The sequence below is a fragment of the Schistocerca piceifrons genome, chromosome 2 (assembly GCF_021461385.2).
Source record: "Schistocerca piceifrons isolate TAMUIC-IGC-003096 chromosome 2, iqSchPice1.1, whole genome shotgun sequence".
NCBI lineage: Eukaryota > Metazoa > Arthropoda > Insecta > Orthoptera > Acrididae > Schistocerca > Schistocerca piceifrons.
The window spans coordinates 58,121,682-58,140,600 of record NC_060139.1 but is presented as its reverse complement, the minus strand read 5'-3'; the positions used below and the strand labels follow the sequence as shown (position 1 = coordinate 58,140,600).

The window sequence follows — 18,919 nt, the reverse complement described above, 5'->3', positions numbered from 1 at the left end:
CCCTGATTTCAATGGCCTCTTTTAATCACGCAGTCCTTGGAGCAGGAGGACTGCCTAAGTATCTTGGTTTTGTTGTAATCTATAGCACAGCCAAATTCTATACTACACTCAACTACATCTAATCTGGTGGCCTGGCATAACTCGGTGTGGGATCTATGTCCATAAAGCCTCTCTTCTATCTTGTGTACTGTTTCCCCAAAGTATGCTGTGCTGCACTGTAAGAAGATTTGTTAGAGCCTGGGTTTGCGAAGGCCTTGATCATGATTTACTGAATTTAGCAGTGTCAAAATCCGGCGGGGGGTGCAAAATACCCATCTGACATTGTGTTGCTCCAAGATCCTGCTGACTTTTCAGGTGATAACTGTAGATAAATTGGATGCGTGCTAGAGATTTGCATCATGAACGCAGATGCTGCACTGAATACGCCAGACTGTCAAAACAGCCTAGGCCAATCATAGTATAAAAACTGGTCATACTACATATTACAAGATAACCAAGGTACTTTGGCAATCTTCCTCCTGCCCGCATTGTGTGGTTAAAGATGCCACCGAAATTAGGGTCCAAGATGGTTTAATTAACAAAGATAATAGCCTAAAACTTACCCCAGTATAAATGCTTGAAAACATGCACACAAAATGATAGTATTTAGGTAAGGTACGATGCTTAACTACAGGTGACTAGAAAGTAATTACATATGAGCTGTCTAACATACAGTTCACATAGTTACAACATTAACAACAGAAAAAAATTACAAACTTTTTAGTGCACTAAAGCATTATAAAGTCTGTTGCACGGTGTTTTGTATCCTACCCAAATGGCTACCTCAGTGTAAATAGCCTTTACTCAAAGTAGTGGCTAACTCGGAGAAATAGTTATGTGCAACTTAAGATCAAACGATCTCTATGATAAATATGATACATTAACGGCTCATAATGTATGTGGCAGAAAACTACATGATAGCACAGAAAAAAGCAAGTATATGCAGGGTTCACATGAAGTATATCACACACTACTGGAGAACACCACCACCATGCTGCCCAAAAGAGGGCTGCAGGTGTTTTATTACAGAACCATGTATTACTATCATCTCTCTCTCTCTCTCTCTCTCTCTCTCTCTCTCTCTCTCTCTCCCTCTCTTTTTCTTTTTTCTTCTTTTACAAAAGAAAAGATCTTTAATTCAATATGTTATAAATACTTAGTTTTTAATGTCACTTCACTGGTATACAGTTTTTTGTACCAATATAAACATGTTTGGGGGGGGGGGGGGGGTCCTTCCATGTACATGGCACGATGGTCCAGTGTAACTATCACAACCAAAACAGAGTGTATATTACATGCTGCAGGACAGACTATGAAGACTTACACCAGTATTTAAGATCACATAAGATCGTTACAGAGATTAGTTTCAAACAGATCATCAAGACAGTACCAGCCTGTGAAAATGCTTGGCAGAACATATTTACAAGTGCCATGTACAGTAAGCACTTTAGGCTTTCAAAAATGCCGCCTAATAGAGGAAGAAAAAGCACAAATTACAGACTTGTTTAACATATAAAATCTATAACATCAAAAAAATTTATACATTTTTTTACATATCTATACATTAAGAGCACATTTGTATCAAACATCTATGCTATTTCTTGCTAAATATTTCAAAATATTACTGGCACAGAAATGCAAAAATGCATTAAATATAAACATTCGACTTCTGTGTCTCACAACATGTACATTCGAAAGTACAAAGACATCCACAGACATTGTACTGAAAACAGCAACGCACAACAGTCAACTATTAACAGATACCGAAGCTATCCTGACATCTCAGTCTGCTGTTCCAGTACGGGGTGGAACTAATGGTCACAGATATTAGTGAAGCATTAGCACTACATATGAACTGATATAATGAAGAAATACGAAAAATGAGAAGTAGCATGAGGAACACTCGAAATTCCATTCTCTTTTGATTGTTTAGCAATAAATATCATAAAAATTTATGACTACATTAAAAACGAGAAATTTGATCAACTCAACGTACACCTAATTTCTGTTACGTACGAACCATTGAAAGGTAAAATTTCGTTGTCTCTGGTATTAAATATAAACTGATAGTGAACAATGTATAATACAATTAGCAAATCAATTTTTAAAATTAGTGGACATCGGATACGCAGCATTATTAATAAATTATTATGCCATTCATTGCAGAAATATCTGGTGTTTACTAAGCGTAAAGTGTTTTACTTGAATCACTTGTACTGTATAAATGAGTTTCTTCTGAAATTCAAATTTACTCAACTCAGCACTGTGTGCAGTGCAGCTTCAGTATTTGTCTTATTTAGACTTTCAGGTATAAAGTGACTTATAAATATTTCAAATACGAATCACAAACATAAAAAGAATACACGGAAGAGCATAGGACAGTTGCAATGCAGGTACAGAGACAAGAACTTGTAAAACTACAAGGCTTCTATTATGTTTTCACTCCAGCACGTACGAGTGAACCTTCAGGAATTTTTATTGTGCTGCACTATAACTGCACATCCCCATCACCATCTGCAACTTGGTTCTCAACCTATGAACAAAAATACAATTATTAATAGCAATTAAACACACACACACACACACACACACACACACACACACACACACACACAGAGAGAGAGAGAGAGAGAGAGAGAGAGAGAGAGAGAGAGATATTTCAATGAATGTCTGTAACTAAATATACCATATTTACTCGAATCTAAGCCGCACTTTTTTTCAGTTTTTGTAATCCAAAAAACCGGTAGGTGCCGCCACAACGAACTTCAGCTGTCGAATATATGTAGCGCTACACAGGCATGCTTTGCAGGCACAAAGATAAATACTGGCGCCAAAACCTCTGTGTCAGTAAATAAATTTAAATAGTGGAAGACGAGCTTTTTTTTTTCTCCACCCAGAGTTTCGACCACTGCATTTTCATACATTATCCAACAAAGTAAATACAAATTCTGTACTGTTCATCTTCGGATGTAGCAGCATTTCAATGTACTACGAAAATTCGACTGGCAGGACTGTTTGGGATGTTTGTCAATATGGCCAACTCTTCGTTCTGAATTTTTTCCTACCTGTGAGAAGAGATGGTTGCTAATAGGAACTTCTATGAATTGTGAACCACATGCAGTATTCTCTTCACCATAAGAATAATACGAATATAAACATTTTGCCATGTATTCTTTCGTGTTTGTTGCTATCTGATTTAAATCCTGTCTGCCTAATAAACTACGAAACTAGTGTGAGACAACAGCAAACGCGGAAGAATATACATATCATTCCTTGTTTATATTTGTATTATTCTTATGCCTAATAGTGATGCAGTCAGAAATGAAGCACGGCAATTGACTAGATTTTTAAATCTAAGATGACTAATTTCTGTGCAGAATGTAATGTACAAAAGTGGCATCTGCAAAGATTTTCAAACGAAGAAAAATTTTAGCTCAACTCTCATTCAGAACATCTTCTATCATACGCAGTCTATTATTTGGTTCTTGTTGATCATTATTAAAGAAAGCAGCAGTGTAAGTAACAACAAATAGCAGTCTCTTGCCATTGTTTCGCTAATGAGACGATTCCTTTCTTTTTTTTATTGTAAGCGGCGGTAGAGCGCACAAAAGCAAGCCATGCCATGAGCGGCGACAGGCCGTAAACACTCATTATCAGAATGCGACAAACAATGCATGACACAGTACAGTAATGCATTTTCAGCTTAGAGTGACGTAAACACCTACAACAAAGAGATCGGCACTTATCAGATCAAAGGAAAATAAGCAATTAATTCAAACCAGACGAAGCACGTGAAAAAGGAAGGGTACCCGTATAAATATGGACGGAGTGCCTGACGCATAGCAATGGCTACCTGGTAAAGCTTATCTGCTAAGCTTAAGACTCAAACCAAACTACTGTAGCTGTATCGTCATTCATTAGACCTAAATTGTGTCTCATATTACAATGGACCAACTTTGTTTCGATTTGGAGGTGTGGCCTAAAACTTATCTCTCCCCTTGAATTTCGAGTCTCAAATTTCAGGTGCGGCTTAGATTCGGGAAATTTTTTTTCCCCTTAATTTAGAGTCTCATTTTTCAGGTGCGGCTTAGATTCGAGTGTGGCTTAGATTAGAGTAAATATGGTAATGAAGTCAAAAGGTTTGCCTTATAGTAAATTTTGCTCATGTTCTCAATAACTGCACAGTTCAATAACATGGTCAATTAATGAGAGTACTGTACAACAGCCAATGAGAAAATAATTGCTAGAAAATGTGGACCAATTATTACATAGAAGATGACTGAAATGAAAAGAAACCCAAGAATAAGTTTATGACTTGAATGAACAGAACACCAACAGATGGAAACGAAAGATACAGATGGTACAAAGCATGTCACACAAAAACACCCACATACTAAGGTTACCTAATACAGGTGATTTGGTTGGGCAGAAATCAAATTTCATACATATAAAATCAAAACTATAATTTCTATACACACATTTCAGATACCCCGAACACTACAGTCCTTTACTAGGCATTCTCCTATTGAAGGTGATATGCCCCAGCCTTTGAATTGACTTACCCAGTTAGTTATAAGAGAGCCTACAGTTTCCCTCTTCATGCCTCTGCACAAGAAAAGGTTTATTATGAACTGCTCTAGCTACTGACTGAATTATAGCTCTCATATCCCACAGATCAAAGATTTTGTTCTACATCTCGAATTAATACTGAAGCCGTACATTCAACCTCATATCCACACAACAAACAGGTTTTGTGAAAGGAAAATAAATTGCAAGCCTCCTGTGTTACTGATCGCTTTATTGACTAAAGAAATGCCTTCAACTACGTTATCTGAGAAAAGTTGTGGCAGGTGTATTCAGAGTGTTGTTCCTATCCACTTAACAGCACTAACCAGAAGACTATTCAATAACCATCTCGCAGCTGTGATGACAAGTGCTGGCATGTTCGATTTGGCCAATGTATCAAAAGGTGCCACACAGGATTGTTTCATACGCCTTAATTGTACAACATCTGTGCCAAACATGTCATTATGAAAGCTCTTGTGATCTGACCATGACTTAGCAGAACAGAGCAACAATGAACAGCATAAAGGTACGGCTTCTTTAAACACTCATGTTTTCCACCTTCTTTAATGGTTGCAAAACATGGACCTTTAAGGGCAGATGGATGCAGTGTATTGATACATTTCAACTTCGGTGCTGGCACATGGTGTTGCGCATAAAATGGACCAAAAGAAGAACTAACATGTCCATTATAGAGCAACTCAGTATCTCCAAGCACCTATCCTCTTGTGTCAACCAAAACATTCTCCAGGTCTCTGGCTACATTGCAAGAGAAGAGATGGAGAAAATCTAGAGAAAATAATCATGGAAGGACAAATTGAGAGCACTAGGCCACGATGAAGAGCAGCGAGCAGGTGGATGAATCAAATCAAGAACAACTCCAATCTACCTCTTCAGCTGGCTTTAAGAGAGGGTGGTGACCATCCAGGATTGAGATACTTGGTCAATGGGGTTCACAATGCTCGACAATGAGTACAATGAATTCTGACAATAAAAGTAGTTCCTCTCAAATGTCACAGTCACACAATAATCTTTAGTGATATCATTCTAAGTATTGTGATAATTTTCAAACTCAATATTCAGAGTAGCCAAAAGACTTGTCTATGACTGTTTTCTTTTCGAGGAAGGGATTCCTTTTTACATTAATTGAGAATAATCATCTGTGAAAACTGCAACACAATGAAATAAACTGCAAATGATAGTAATATTTCAGGCAGCAAAGACATGTACATGGGCTGAGCAGTGGTTGTTGAATAGCTGCATTAGGACTGCTTATAAAGAACTAGAGGTGCAGAGAACATTGCGTTTCCATATTGGTCACAGTGTTTCCTACACCCATCCCATGGTTTGGGACTGGATGCCAATAAAATTATTCGTCAGTTAGTATTATCACTTTATGGGATCATAGCCCATGAAGTTTTACAACAATGACACACGTTATACTTTGTTTATACTCCACACAAATTCCGTGGATCTGTAGGGGGTGCATCCATTATGGGTTACCAGACTACCTTTGCCACTGAATTCAGGACTTTTTAACAGACAGAACCCAACCTGTGGTTCATAAAGGAATCAGATTGTCAGATATAAAAGTAAATTTCCAGGTTTGCTTCTGTTCACTATATAAAACTTAGTGGACAATGTCAGATGCTGTATACATGTAGACTGAAGCAATGAATGAAAATTTGTACCTAGGCTGGAATTTGAGAACCTGGGTCCCCTGTTAACAAGGCAGACTTGCTAACCACTATGCCACCCTGGCACAATGCCTTTGCACAGCTGCACAGACTACGCTAGCACGCTTCCCTCCTCAATCTAAATTCCCATTGCTGCTTTATCCCACTTCATATTCTCCTTGAACTCTAATGGCATTACAGAGGTTCTCCAACTGTAGTGGTATAGAACCTCAGCACTGAATGAAACAGGGCACCTTGCCTGAATGCCACGCATAGGTGCTTTCATCAAATGAATGCTGTTCAAGGTTAGGGGGACGATCAAGAGGATTGAGATGTGAATGGAGATTTGGAAGAAGGAGGGAGGTGTGCTAGGGTAGTCTTTATAATCATGCAAAGCCACGTGCCAGGCTGACATAGTGGTTGGCACATCTTCCTCATGGGCAGAACACCCAGGTTCGAATTGCAGCCTTAGTGCAAATTTTCATTTGTCATTTCATTTCAGTCTGCATATACACAACACAGACTTATGAGACATGAAAAGGTCTCTGGATCCGTACAGTTTCATTTAATGCCAGATACTGCACAAAGCTGTTCATGGATGATACTGGTGTAATTAGTAAAATTACGAAATGCAGCATTACACTAATCCTGGTTAATCAGTGGAAACAGAAACAACCATTAAATACATAGAGTACACATCTGAAATGACCCAATGTGGAGCAGCCACATAAACCTTGCTGTAGGAAAAGCAAATGATACAATATCATCCACTGAAAGATTCTTAAGAAAATATAACTCATTCATCAAAAAAATGGATTACATAACACTCAAATTGATCAATTCTTCAGTACTGCTCATCCATCCCGAATCCTTACCAATTAAGATTAATACAGGAAATAGAAGATCTCAAGAAGAGCAGTGGGTTTTGTCACAAATGCAGGTGTGTAAGTAGTGGCAGGTACTACTGTCAAAATTTCGGAAGTGTATGTTCTACGGTGGTTAGTTAATACATTACTTTCTACCACCTATGTATCATAAAATGAGCACAATGTGAGAATTACAGAAATTACATCTTGCATGAGGCTTATCAACGGTCAGTCTTCCCTTGCAAAATCTAAAATGGAAAAAGGTAGGGGAAAAATTACAGTGTATGCAAGAGTATAGATATAGAGGGCTACCTACGGCGGCATGAGGCTGCCAATAGTCTATCAACAGATCCTGAATATACACTGTGACTAAGAAACTGCCTAGTCTGTAGGGTCCAGACTGGTTGGTGGTTACTTCAAGGTCGATTTCCCACCAGATCGAAGCAGGCAGTAAAGATGGTTTTACTGAAATGCTCTGCCGTGATCCAAGAACCATCATTACTGCCTTAGAACATGTGTTATGGGTGGCAAATTGTATCTGCCACAAATGCTCCTAATGATCTCCCAGACTTGTGCAGAGCTAGTGGAATGGTTGCTGAGCCCACAAATGACCACAACCTATTGTTACCCTCTTCAATTGTTAGTTGTGTCTTGGCCCTCACTACGTGAATAACTGTGAGGTTCTTTATAGATTGTTGGTATTTGTATCTTTGTAACGCTAAACACGTGACGTGGACTATGCAGCGGCACTGGTCTGTCCTCTAAGGGAAATGGATGCAGTCTGGGAAGTGGTCTCTGAAATGGAGCTCAATGGTAACTTCCCATTGGGCACAATTTAAGAGGGCTGAAGAGCAGAATACAGACTTCCAGAATGAATTTTCACTTTGCTGCAGAGTGAGTGGTGATTTCAGACTTCCTGGCAGATTAAATCTATGTGCTGGAGAACTTCTGAAAAGTTTAAAAGGAAGAAATGAGGTAATGGGGGAAGTAAAGCTGTGAGGGTGCATCCCAAGTTGTGTTCAGACAGCTCAGTCCGTGAAGCACTTGCCCTTGAAAGGCAAAAGTTCCAGGTTCATATCCTGGTCTCACACAAATCTTCTGATCGGTCAGGGAGTTCCAGACCATTAAGTAAATGCAACACTGCCTGACAGTTATGCTGAAGTGGGTTTGGTTCAAGTATGGAAGACAAGGCTCGTAAGACATCATGAGGCTCTCAATAACTCAATCCTTTAGGCAAATCAATACAAGCATCACAGCAGATTGCGTGCAATGAAGTTGCGTAGCAGGAGAAATGTGAAGTTGAGTTTGTGAGATCAATATAACCTTTTAGACTAAAGCCTCTTTCAGCAGTGAATAAGTAGAGCAAATTTTTAACTTGAATGTTGTGTTAAACTGCATCAACTACTATGTGAGTGTAATCAGGAGAACAAAGAACTTTGTGTGTAAAATAACTTTGAACACTTCGCAAGGTGTTCTGGGAACATAGGATTCAGTAGAACGTAGCCATTATTGACTAGTTTTATCCATGTCAACATTAGCAAATAACCTGTAAACCCCCAGTTCTTTAAAGAGTGGAACACCCAAGTATACAACGGATTCAAACTTCTGGTAACTTTATAAATGAGCTAATGCGTTAAAATGCTTGATGTTCAGCATGAAAGTGGCAAAAAGTTTGAAATTATGTTTGAATTTTGTTGGAATAAGTTCTCTACCACTGAATGAGTATCTTTTGGGTAGTTTGCAAAAAATTTTTCAAACATCTCTGTATTTATGAAATTATATATCTGTAAAAAAGTGGTGTACGAGGACATAAATCTTGCATGTACATTCAGTGCTATTATGTGGTCACTGGCCGCGAAGTGTGTTGCAAATATAAGTTATGTGTAAAGAAGAAAAATTAAACCATTGTTTCTGATGTGCCAGTTTTACTGCATTAAGAGTGGAAATTTATTAAGCAATAAACTGTTTTTCCTTTCATCATTTTGTGGGTAGTATCTGCAAGAAAACGTTTCATAAAGGTTTGAAATTATGTGTAAAGATTTTTGCAAGTCACTAAGTATGCTCATTCCCAAATAGTGGGCAAATATAGGCTGGGTATTTGTGCATAGTGAATTACTCTGCCTTGACACATATACTGTTTATAACTAATATTTGTCTTACTGTGTTGAACCTTTCACATAATATTACACCTCTTAATGAGCGGATTATTTCATTATTTTAAATTTGATCATTTTTATGAAATACTGAAAATCAAATTTATGTTGCCCCTAGTAGCTGTCAGATGGGCAGCCTGGGTCTGTGTTCCATGCCCCGAGATGGTCACTTAGGTACATAGAGAAAGATTCCTTCTTATACTGTACGGTATGTCTCCCCACCCATGGTTCTGGGCGACATTCCTGAAATCTACCCCTTTTCCTAGACCTCTTCAGTCGTTTTCCTTCATCCCTCTTCCTTCCCCTTCAACCCTTCTGTCTGAAGAAAGAGTCACTGGCTCCAAAAGCTGGCCAATTACAACCGTCTAATGTGTGTTTTGCCACCACTTGGTGAGTACATTTTTTTTCTATCCAATTAATACTTTGTAGTCCATAACACCTATAGAAACTTCATCAGATTGCAGAAAGGAAGAGTACTCTGAAGACTATGAATTCTGTCTTTTCGGTTCTCTTATTTTTTTTAACCCAATGAGCACAGAGTGCCAATCATGGAGGTTTAATTCTTGTGAAATTCATCATAGATTTGTCTGCCTTCTACATAGTCCTGGTATTTTGTCACGCACTAATAACAACCATGGACCTTATCGTTAGTGAGGAGGCTTGCGTGCCTCAGCGATACAGATGGCCATACCATAGGTGCAACCACAACGGAGGGGTATCTGTTGAGAGGCCAGGCAAACATGTGGTTCCTGAAGAGGGGCAACAGCCTTTTCAGTAGTTGCAAGGGCAATAGTCTAGATGATTGACTGATCTGGCCTTGTAACATTAACCAAAACCACTTTGCTGTGCTGGTACTGCGAACGGCTGAAAGCAAGAGGAAACTACAGTCGTAATTTTTCCCAAGGGCATGCAGCTTTACTGTATGGTTAAATGATGATGGTGTCCTCTTGGGTAAAATATTCCAGAGGTAAAATAGTCCGCCATTCAGATCTCCGGGCGGGGACAACTCACGAGGTCATCGTTATCAGGAGAAATAAAACTGGTTCTAGGGATCGAAGTGTGGAATGTCAGATCCCGTAATTGGGCAGGTAGGTTAGAAAATTGAAATGGGGAAATGGATAGGTTAAAATTAGACATAGTAGGAATTAGTGAAGTTCGGTGCAGGAGGAACAGGACTTCTGGTCAGGTGAATACAGGGTTATAAATATAAAACCTGTTGTGACTCGCCGATCATTCAAAGCGCCGCCGCGCAATTACGCGCGTCCTCTACGTGCAGCGCTGTCTGCCAGCCATGCAGCAGCTGCACCACCTAAGCAGCCAGCCAAGCAGCGGCCGCTAGACTGGGACTCAGTGCTCATCTGAATGCTAACGTGTACACACGTCTTGCTTGTCAACTTATTCTGTGACTTATATGTGTTGTATCGTTCTGAAATATATGTCTTAAACTTGACGTTATAACAATTGGTGACGAGGTAGTGGATTTTTCCCTTTCACCGTTGACCCATAGGGTTCCATGGCTACTGTCGAGCAACTATTGCAACATCTCCTTGAACAGCAAACGCTTCTAACAGCGGCGATTCGCGATTTCGTCGTGGCGTCAAATGCGGGGCGTTTCTCGCCGTTTGCTATACCTCCTTTTCCTCCTTACGACGAGACGGCGGAAGACTGGCCTGATTATGAAAAACGTCTTCGACAGCACTTCTTGGCATTTCATGTCACGGACGAACAACCATGTAAGTCTCTGTTCCTTTCCTGGATTTCACCTCAAATGTATCGGTTGTTGTCGCAATTGGCTCCTTTGAAGGATCCTGCATCTTTGTCCTTTGCTGAAATGTGCTCACTTCTGTCTGTCTATTTTCAAAAGCAAATGCATGTTGTAGCCTCTCATGTTGCCTTTTATCGTTGTCAAAAACAGCCACATCAATCCTATCGCGCTTGGGCTGCTGAACTTCACGGCCTCAGTCGAAAGTGTCAATTTGTTACTGACATTCACAAAGAATCCTATGCCGATTCCATGGTACGGGATGCTATTATCCGGTAGGGGCCCGACAAAGAAGTTCGGCAACGTGCCCTTCAGTCGGCGAATCCAACTCTAGATGAAGTTCTCTCCATTGCGCAGTCGTTTGAAATTTCTCGCGCTGCTGGGGCGCAAATAGAGGCGTGGGGTGATGTCGGGGAAATACAACCTCTGTGCGCTGTTGACGATGCATGCGGCGCGTCCCCGCCGGCCGACATGGCTGCAGTGCGCTCCCACGCGCAGCCTCGGCCCAGCTGTAAACAACCCGCTAAGAAACTGCAGCAAAATCCCCGGCGACTTCCTTCATGTCCACGGTGTTTTACGAAACATTCACGCGAGGATTGTCCCCAAGGTTGCGCTGTGTGTCACAATTGCAAAAAGAAAGGTCATGTGTCTTCCGTTTGCAAATCCGACCGCATACATCATGTTCATGAACATGACGCTGATTCTGATTCTGTGTTGGTCTGTCAATTGCACTTCTTCCCTTTCAGGGAAGTTATTCCTCACTGTCCAAATCCTTGGTCGAGATGTTCGCATGCAAGTGGATACCGGTTCTGCTGCCACTATAATTAATTCTCAGACGTATCTTCAGTTAGGTTCTCCACTCCTGTCACCTGTCACTCGGCAATTACGGACGTACAATAAACAGAAGATTTCTCTTCAACACTTACCCTATGCCCTGTCCTGAAGAACTGTTCACTAAACTTGCTGGAGGCCAGTATTTTTCTAAAATTGACCTGTCAGAAGCTTATCATCAACTTCCTCTCGAAGCTGATTCCCGGCAGTTTCTGGTACTTAACATGCCTTTCGGCCTCTATCAATACCAACGCTTGCCATTCGGGGTTGCTAGCGCCCCTGCTCTCTTTCAGCGATTCTTGGAACAATTATTGCTCCCTGTACCTGGGTGTATCAATTACATGGACGACATTGTTGTCACTGGCTCCACCACTGAAGAACATCTTCAAAATCTCCGCACACTTTTTCATGTCTAACAGACTGCCGGTCTTAAGTGTAATCTTCAGAAATCACAATTTTTTCAGGCATCTATCACGTACTTGGGGTTTCAACTCTCTCGGGATGGTATTCGTCCACTTCAGCGGACTGTTGCTGCGATCGATGCCCTTCCTCGCCCTACATCTGTTAAGGAACTGCAGGCCTTCTTGGGGAAAATAGCATACTATCACAAGTTTTTACCATCTGCGGCTTTGGTGGCTCAGCCGTTGCATCGCCTGTTGCATAAAAACGTGCCTTTTCACTGGTCCGCATCATGCGAAGCAGCTTTCCAGAAATTGAAGACTATGCTGAAACAGGCCCCGTGCCTGGCTACTTATCGACCTGGCCAACATCTTGTTCTTGCCACAGACGCCTCACAATATGGGGTCGGTGCAGTCCTTGCGCACCGTTTTTATGATGGTTCGGAACAACCCATTGCTTATGCCTCCAAAATGCTCACGGATGCCCAACAAAAGTATTCTCAAATTGAGAAAGAAGCTTTGGCCATTATTTATGCTCTTCATAAGTTTGGTGTTTTTCTCTATGGCTCAAAATTTCATCTTGTTACGGATCACAAACCACTTGTTTCCTTGTTTCACCCATCAACGTCACTTCCCGACAAGGCTGCACACCACCTCCAGCGTTGGGCTCTTTACTTGTCTCGTTTCAATTATGAGATTCATTTCCGGCCAACGGCTCAACATGCAAATTCTGATGCTCTGTCTCGCCTTCCCATGGGTCCTGATCAGGCATTCGATATGGACGAACTTTTGTGTTTCCACCTGGATGTTGCCGAGCAGCGGGTTGTGGACGGGTTCCCCATCACTGGGGACAGGCTGGCGGCTGCTACGGGTTCTGACCCTACCCTCTCCCGGGTTTTACGCTGTATTCGGAAGGGTTGGCCAAATCGCCCGTCCGCTAAGACTTCTGATCCGTTGCGGAACTACTACGCTTTGCGTTACCACCTCACGGCTAGGGATGGTGTTATCCTCCTCTCCACTGACAATGCTTCGCCGTGTGTTGTGGTACCTGCGTCTTTGCGTGCTTCGGTCATGCACCTCCTTCACCAAGGGCACTGGGGTGTGTCTCGCACAAAATCTCTGGCGCGCCGTCATGTGTACTGGCCTGGCATCGACTCTGAAATAGCATACATGGTCGCTGCCTGCGGCCCTTGTGCGTCACAGGCCGCTGCTCCGAAGTCATCTTTGTCACCGTGGCCTTCGCCTGAGAAGCCCTGGGAGCGCATTCATGCTGACTTTGCGGGACCCTTTTCTGGTACTTATTGGCTCCTCGTAATTGACGCCTACTGTAACTTTCCTTTCATTGTCCGTTGCACGTCGCCTAGCACCGCGGCATCCACCAGTGCTCTCGTCCCCATTTTTTCTTTGGAAGGCCTCCCCTCTACTCTTGTTACTGATAATGGCCCGCAATTTGCCTCTTCCGAATTTGCGGATTTTTGTGCTCGTCACAGCGTTATGCATGTCACGGCCCCGCCGTTCCATCCACAATCCAACGGTGAGGCTGAACGACTGGTCCGCACATTTAAGGCTCAGATGTGGAAACTTCTGACTTCTTCTGCTGCTGATGATGCGCTTCTCCAGTTTCTGGCGTCTTACCGTTTCACCCCCATGGGCGACCACAGCCCGGCTGAGCTCTTACATGGCCGACAGCCCCGCACGCTACTTCATCTTCTGCGGCCTTCCACCTCACGGCCGTGGGTGCCTTCACTTGGCCGGTTCACCGCCAACGACCTCGTCTGGGTACGGGGATATGGCAGGCGACCAAAATGGAGCCCGGGCCACGTCTTAAGACACCGTGGCAGACGCCTGTATGAAATCCAGACGGACACGGGTGTTGCAGTGCGTCATTTGGACGAGCTTAGGCCTCGTGTGCCAGCAACGCCTGTTCCGAATGCCGCTACACCACCTTTGGCTCTACCTGATGCTCGGGATCTTGGCATCTCTCAATACTCACAACGCAGCCCTCTCACCGTCATCGCGATGCCAGCACAAGAACGGACGCCACCAGGAGACGTGCCCATGCAGGAACCGGATGACCATCCTCTGTCAGAGGAAATCTACTCACCTCCTCCTCCAACGGACGCCGACACATCGCCCATGTCTGCTGTCATATCAACTGGACTTGCTGCAACGGGCAGATTAGTGCATGGGGCCCCAGCAGATTCGACCCCTACGTCTCCTGTCATCTCGACCCGTTATCATCGGGGACACTTCCGTCCGTACGGGAAGCCTCCTCCTCGAGACTTTACGGCGAGTCAAACAACGCCTATGGACGTTAGCCATCTCCAGGACACCTCCATCAAGACCAGCGCAACAATGTCAAAGGGGGGAAAAGTGTTGTGACGCGCCGATCATTCAAAGCGCCGCCGCACAATTACGCGCGTCCTCTACGTGCGGCGCTGTCTGCCAGCCATGCAGCAGCTGCGCCACCTAAGCGGCCAGCCGAGCAGTGGCCACTTGACTGGGACTCAGTGCTCATTTGAATGCTAACGTGTACACACATCTTGCTTGTCAACTTACTCTGTGACTTATATGTGTTGTGTCGTTCTGAAATAAATGTGTTAAACTTGACGTTATAACAAAATCATATAGGGGTAATGCATGAGTACGTTTAATAATGAATTAAAAAATAGGAGCACGGATAAGCTACTATGAACAGCATAGCGAACGCATTATTGTAGCCAAGATAGACACAAAGCACACGCCTACAACAGCAGTACAAGTTTATATGCAAACTAGCTCCTACGATGATGAAGAGATTGAAGAAATGTATGCTGCGATTAAAGAAATTATTCAGATAGTTACAGGAGATGAAAATTTAATAGTCACGGGCAGCTGGAATTTGATAGTAGGGAAAGAAAGAGAAGTAGCAGGTGAATATGGACTAGGGGTAAGGAATGAAAGAGGAAGCCACCTGGAAAGTAGTTTGCATAGAGCATAATGTAATCATAGCTAGCACTTGGTTTAAGAATCATGAAAGAAGGGTGTATACATGGAAGATGCCTGGAGACACTGGAAGATTTCAGGTACATTATATAATAGCAAGACAGAGCTTTAGGAACCAGGTTTTAAATTGTAAGACATTTTCAGTGGCAGATGTGGACTCTGACCACAATCTATTGGTTATGAACAGTAGATTAAAACTGAATCACCTGCAAAAAGGTAGGAATTTGGGGAGATGAGACCTGGATAAACAGAAAGAACCAGAGTTGTAGAGTGTTTCAGAGAGAACATCAGATAACAACTGACAAGAATGGGGGAAAGAAATACAATAGAAGAAGAATGGGTAGCTTTGAGAGATGAAATAGTGAAGGCTACAGAGGATCGAGTAGGTAAAAAGGTGAGGGCTAGTAGAAATCTTTGGGTAACAGAAGAGAGATTGAATTGAATAGATGAAGAGAGAAAATATAAAAATGCAGTATATGAAGCAGGCAAAAAGGAATACAAACATCTTAAAAATGAGATTGACAAGAAGTGCAAAATGGCTAAGCAAGGATGACAAATGTAAGGAAGTAGATGCATACATCACTAGGGGTAAGATGGACGCTGCCTAGAGGAAAATTAAAGAGACTTTTGGAGAAAAGAGAAGCACCTGTATCAATATTAAGAGCTGAGATGGAAAACCAAGCCTAAGCAAAGACGGGAAAGCAAAAAGAGGGAAGGAGTATATAGAGGGTCCACACAAGGGTAATGTACTTGAGGGCAATATCATGGAAATGGAAGAGGACGTAGATGAAGATGCATGGAAGACATGATCCTGAATGAAGAATTTGACAGAGCACTGAAAGACCTAAGTAAAAAAACAAGCCCCGGGAAAGAGAATGTTCCATTAGAGCTATTGATAGCCTTTGGAGAGCCAGCCATGACAGAACTCTTCCATCTGGTGAGCAAGATGTATGAGACATTCGAAATACCCCCAGACTTCAAGAAGAATATAATTCCAAGCCCAAAGAAAGCAGGTGTCGACAGGTGTGAAAATTACTGAACTGTCAGTTTAATAAGTCATGGCTGCAAAATACTAGCACGAATTACTTAATGATGAATGGAAAAACTGGTAGAAGCCGAACTTGGGGAAGATTAGTTTGGATTCCGTAGAAATGTTGGAACACGTGAGGCAATACTGACCCTACAACATATCTTAGAAGACAGGTTAAGGAAAGGAAAACCTGCATTTATAGCATTTGTAGACTTGGAAAAAGTTTTTGACAATGTTGACTGGAATACTCTCTTTCAAATTCTGAAGGTGGCAGAGTTAAAGTACAGGTAGCAAAAGGCTATTTACAATTTATACAGAAACCAGATGGCAGTTATAGAGTAGAGGGGCATGAATGGGAAGCAATGGTTGAGAAGGGAGTGAGACGGGGTTGTAGCCTATCCCTGATGTTATTCAATCTATATATTGAGCAAGCAGTAAAGGAAACAAAAGAAAAATTTGGAGCAGGAAACTTTGAGGTTTGCCAATGAGATTGTAATTCTTTCAGAGACAGCAAAGGACCTGGGAGAGGAGGTGAATAGAATCAACAGTGTCTTGGAAGGAGGATATAAGATGAACAACAACAAAACCAAAACGACAATAATGGAAAGTAGTTGAATGAAGTCAGGTGATGCTGAGGGTATTACATTAGGAAATGAGACACTTGAAGTGGTAGATGAATTTTGCTGTTTGGGGAGCAAAATAACTGACGATGTTCGAAGTAGAGAGGATATAAAATGTGGAGTGGCTATGGCAACAAAAATGTAGCAATTTATGGAAGTGAGACATGGACGATAAATAGTTTAGGCAAGAAGAGAATAGAAGCTTTCGAAATGTGGTGCTACAGAAGACTGCTGAAGATTAGATTGGTAGATCACCTAAGTAATGAGGAGGTACTGAAGAGAATTGGGGAGATGAGGGAATTGTGGCACAATCTGACTAAAAGAATGGACCAGTTAGTAGGACATGTCCTGAGGCATCAAGGGATCACCAATTTAGTATTGGAGGCTATTGTGGAGGGTAAAAATAGTAGAGGTAGACCAAGAGATGGATACACTAAGCAGATTCAGAAGGATGTAGGTTGCAGTAGTTACTCGGAGGTGAAGAGGCTTGCACAGGACAGAGTAGCATGGAGAGCTGCATTAACTTGTCTCTGGACTGAAGACCACCACCACCACCACCACCACCACAACAACAACAACAAGTTAAGGCTTTCTTCGATGCCTGAGAGAGGTGACCTCTATTTTAGGTGATGTATTTTTTGGAACTGCAGGTTTTTAATTGATTACCTCTTTCCATCAGAACACACTATTTTTTTGTGCTATTTTCCTCTCTCTAACAGCAAACAATGTTGAAAAGTAAGTAGGCTGTCATACATTCACTACTTCACTATACAGGATGGATACACTTCAGCAAGTTGATTTACTAGATCTCCCGCAACTACAGATAAATATGACAACCATTATTCCAGAGAATGTGGTTCGATTGCAACAGATGAGATGAAAAGTTCATAGGTGCGTCTGTCACAATTTCTGTGTTTTCCAGGCCTTAGGTAGCAGAGTAAAGTGCTTAAATTGTCAACACTTAAAATACCTTAAAAATTTGGTTCATACGTAGAAAATTTGGTTAACATAAGAGTCTATTTGGAGAACACACTTTCTACAAGCCCTTTTGTAAAATTAAAAGTGCAGTGCATCTGCCTCACAACTGGGTGCTCTGTAAGTCATTCCCAATTCTGCAGCTTCAGGTAATGTGGCTGTTTTCACTAGCAAAATCTAATTTCAAGTGTGTTTTACCACCTCCACCATTCCTTTTACTCCGTAAGATTTCATGTGAGAAAAGCTTATAATTTTTTTAGCACACAGTCTTCAACCTAAATATGTTCTGAGAAGACATGTTGTTTTCTTGTTGGATGTTAGTACAAAAAAGTTATCACCATTAGAAATAAAGGCCAATTCCGACAGACACCCACATTATCTGGACAAGTCTTAATACAGCCTAAAATCCATCATTTCACCTCAACAGTCACGTAACTGAAGGTTGTGCTGACAAAAAATGAAAGAAAGGAAGAAGAAAACTCAAAATCCCCATGAAACCACTTCCTATTCGTATGATGAGTGTTATAGCAAATCCATTCACTGTCATATAGGAATGGCAATCCACCGCCGAACCTAAACCAGTCAAGAGTGGTCCAGTTTGCTGAAGTTCTTATTTCACCATACGGATGAACATGTGGCTTATTGAATGCCATGGTCACAATGAGCTAGTCAAATACAGTTTCTATCTGCCAATGTTCCAAATAAAACAGCAGGGAAATTGATTAGCCACAGCCTAAAGGTTGTTTCCCGGATAAATGTTTCACTCAGCATTGGAATGTGTACTCATATGGAAGCCTGACAGACTAGAACTGTTTGCATCATTGAGACAAACTCAAGTACTTGCCCCCCATAAAACGTGAGATCAGATGAGCTAAATCAATACATATTATGTAATGATCGGAGTGCCTGGATCATCAGAACAACTTGGTTAGTACAACACAGATGATGTGTTTGTTAGTTAAACATGCCTGAAAAAAAATTAGTTTTAGAATCTGATCTTAATAAGAGTCACAGAATGGGA

The 18,919-nt window shown here is 41.7% G+C and overlaps 1 protein-coding gene across 1 annotated transcript in view; it reads right to left on the bottom strand.

The window, feature by feature from the left end:
* Positions 1 to 1,202: 1,202 nt before the first annotated feature.
* LOC124776274 (protein ECT2) overlaps positions 1,203 to 18,919 on the bottom strand; it is a 212,628-nt gene continuing 194,911 nt past the window's right edge. The window contains exon 19 of the mRNA XM_047251178.1: positions 1,203 to 2,572. The gene's annotated coding sequence lies outside the window, so the exon portion shown is untranslated. The remainder of the gene's footprint in view (positions 2,573 to 18,919) is intronic.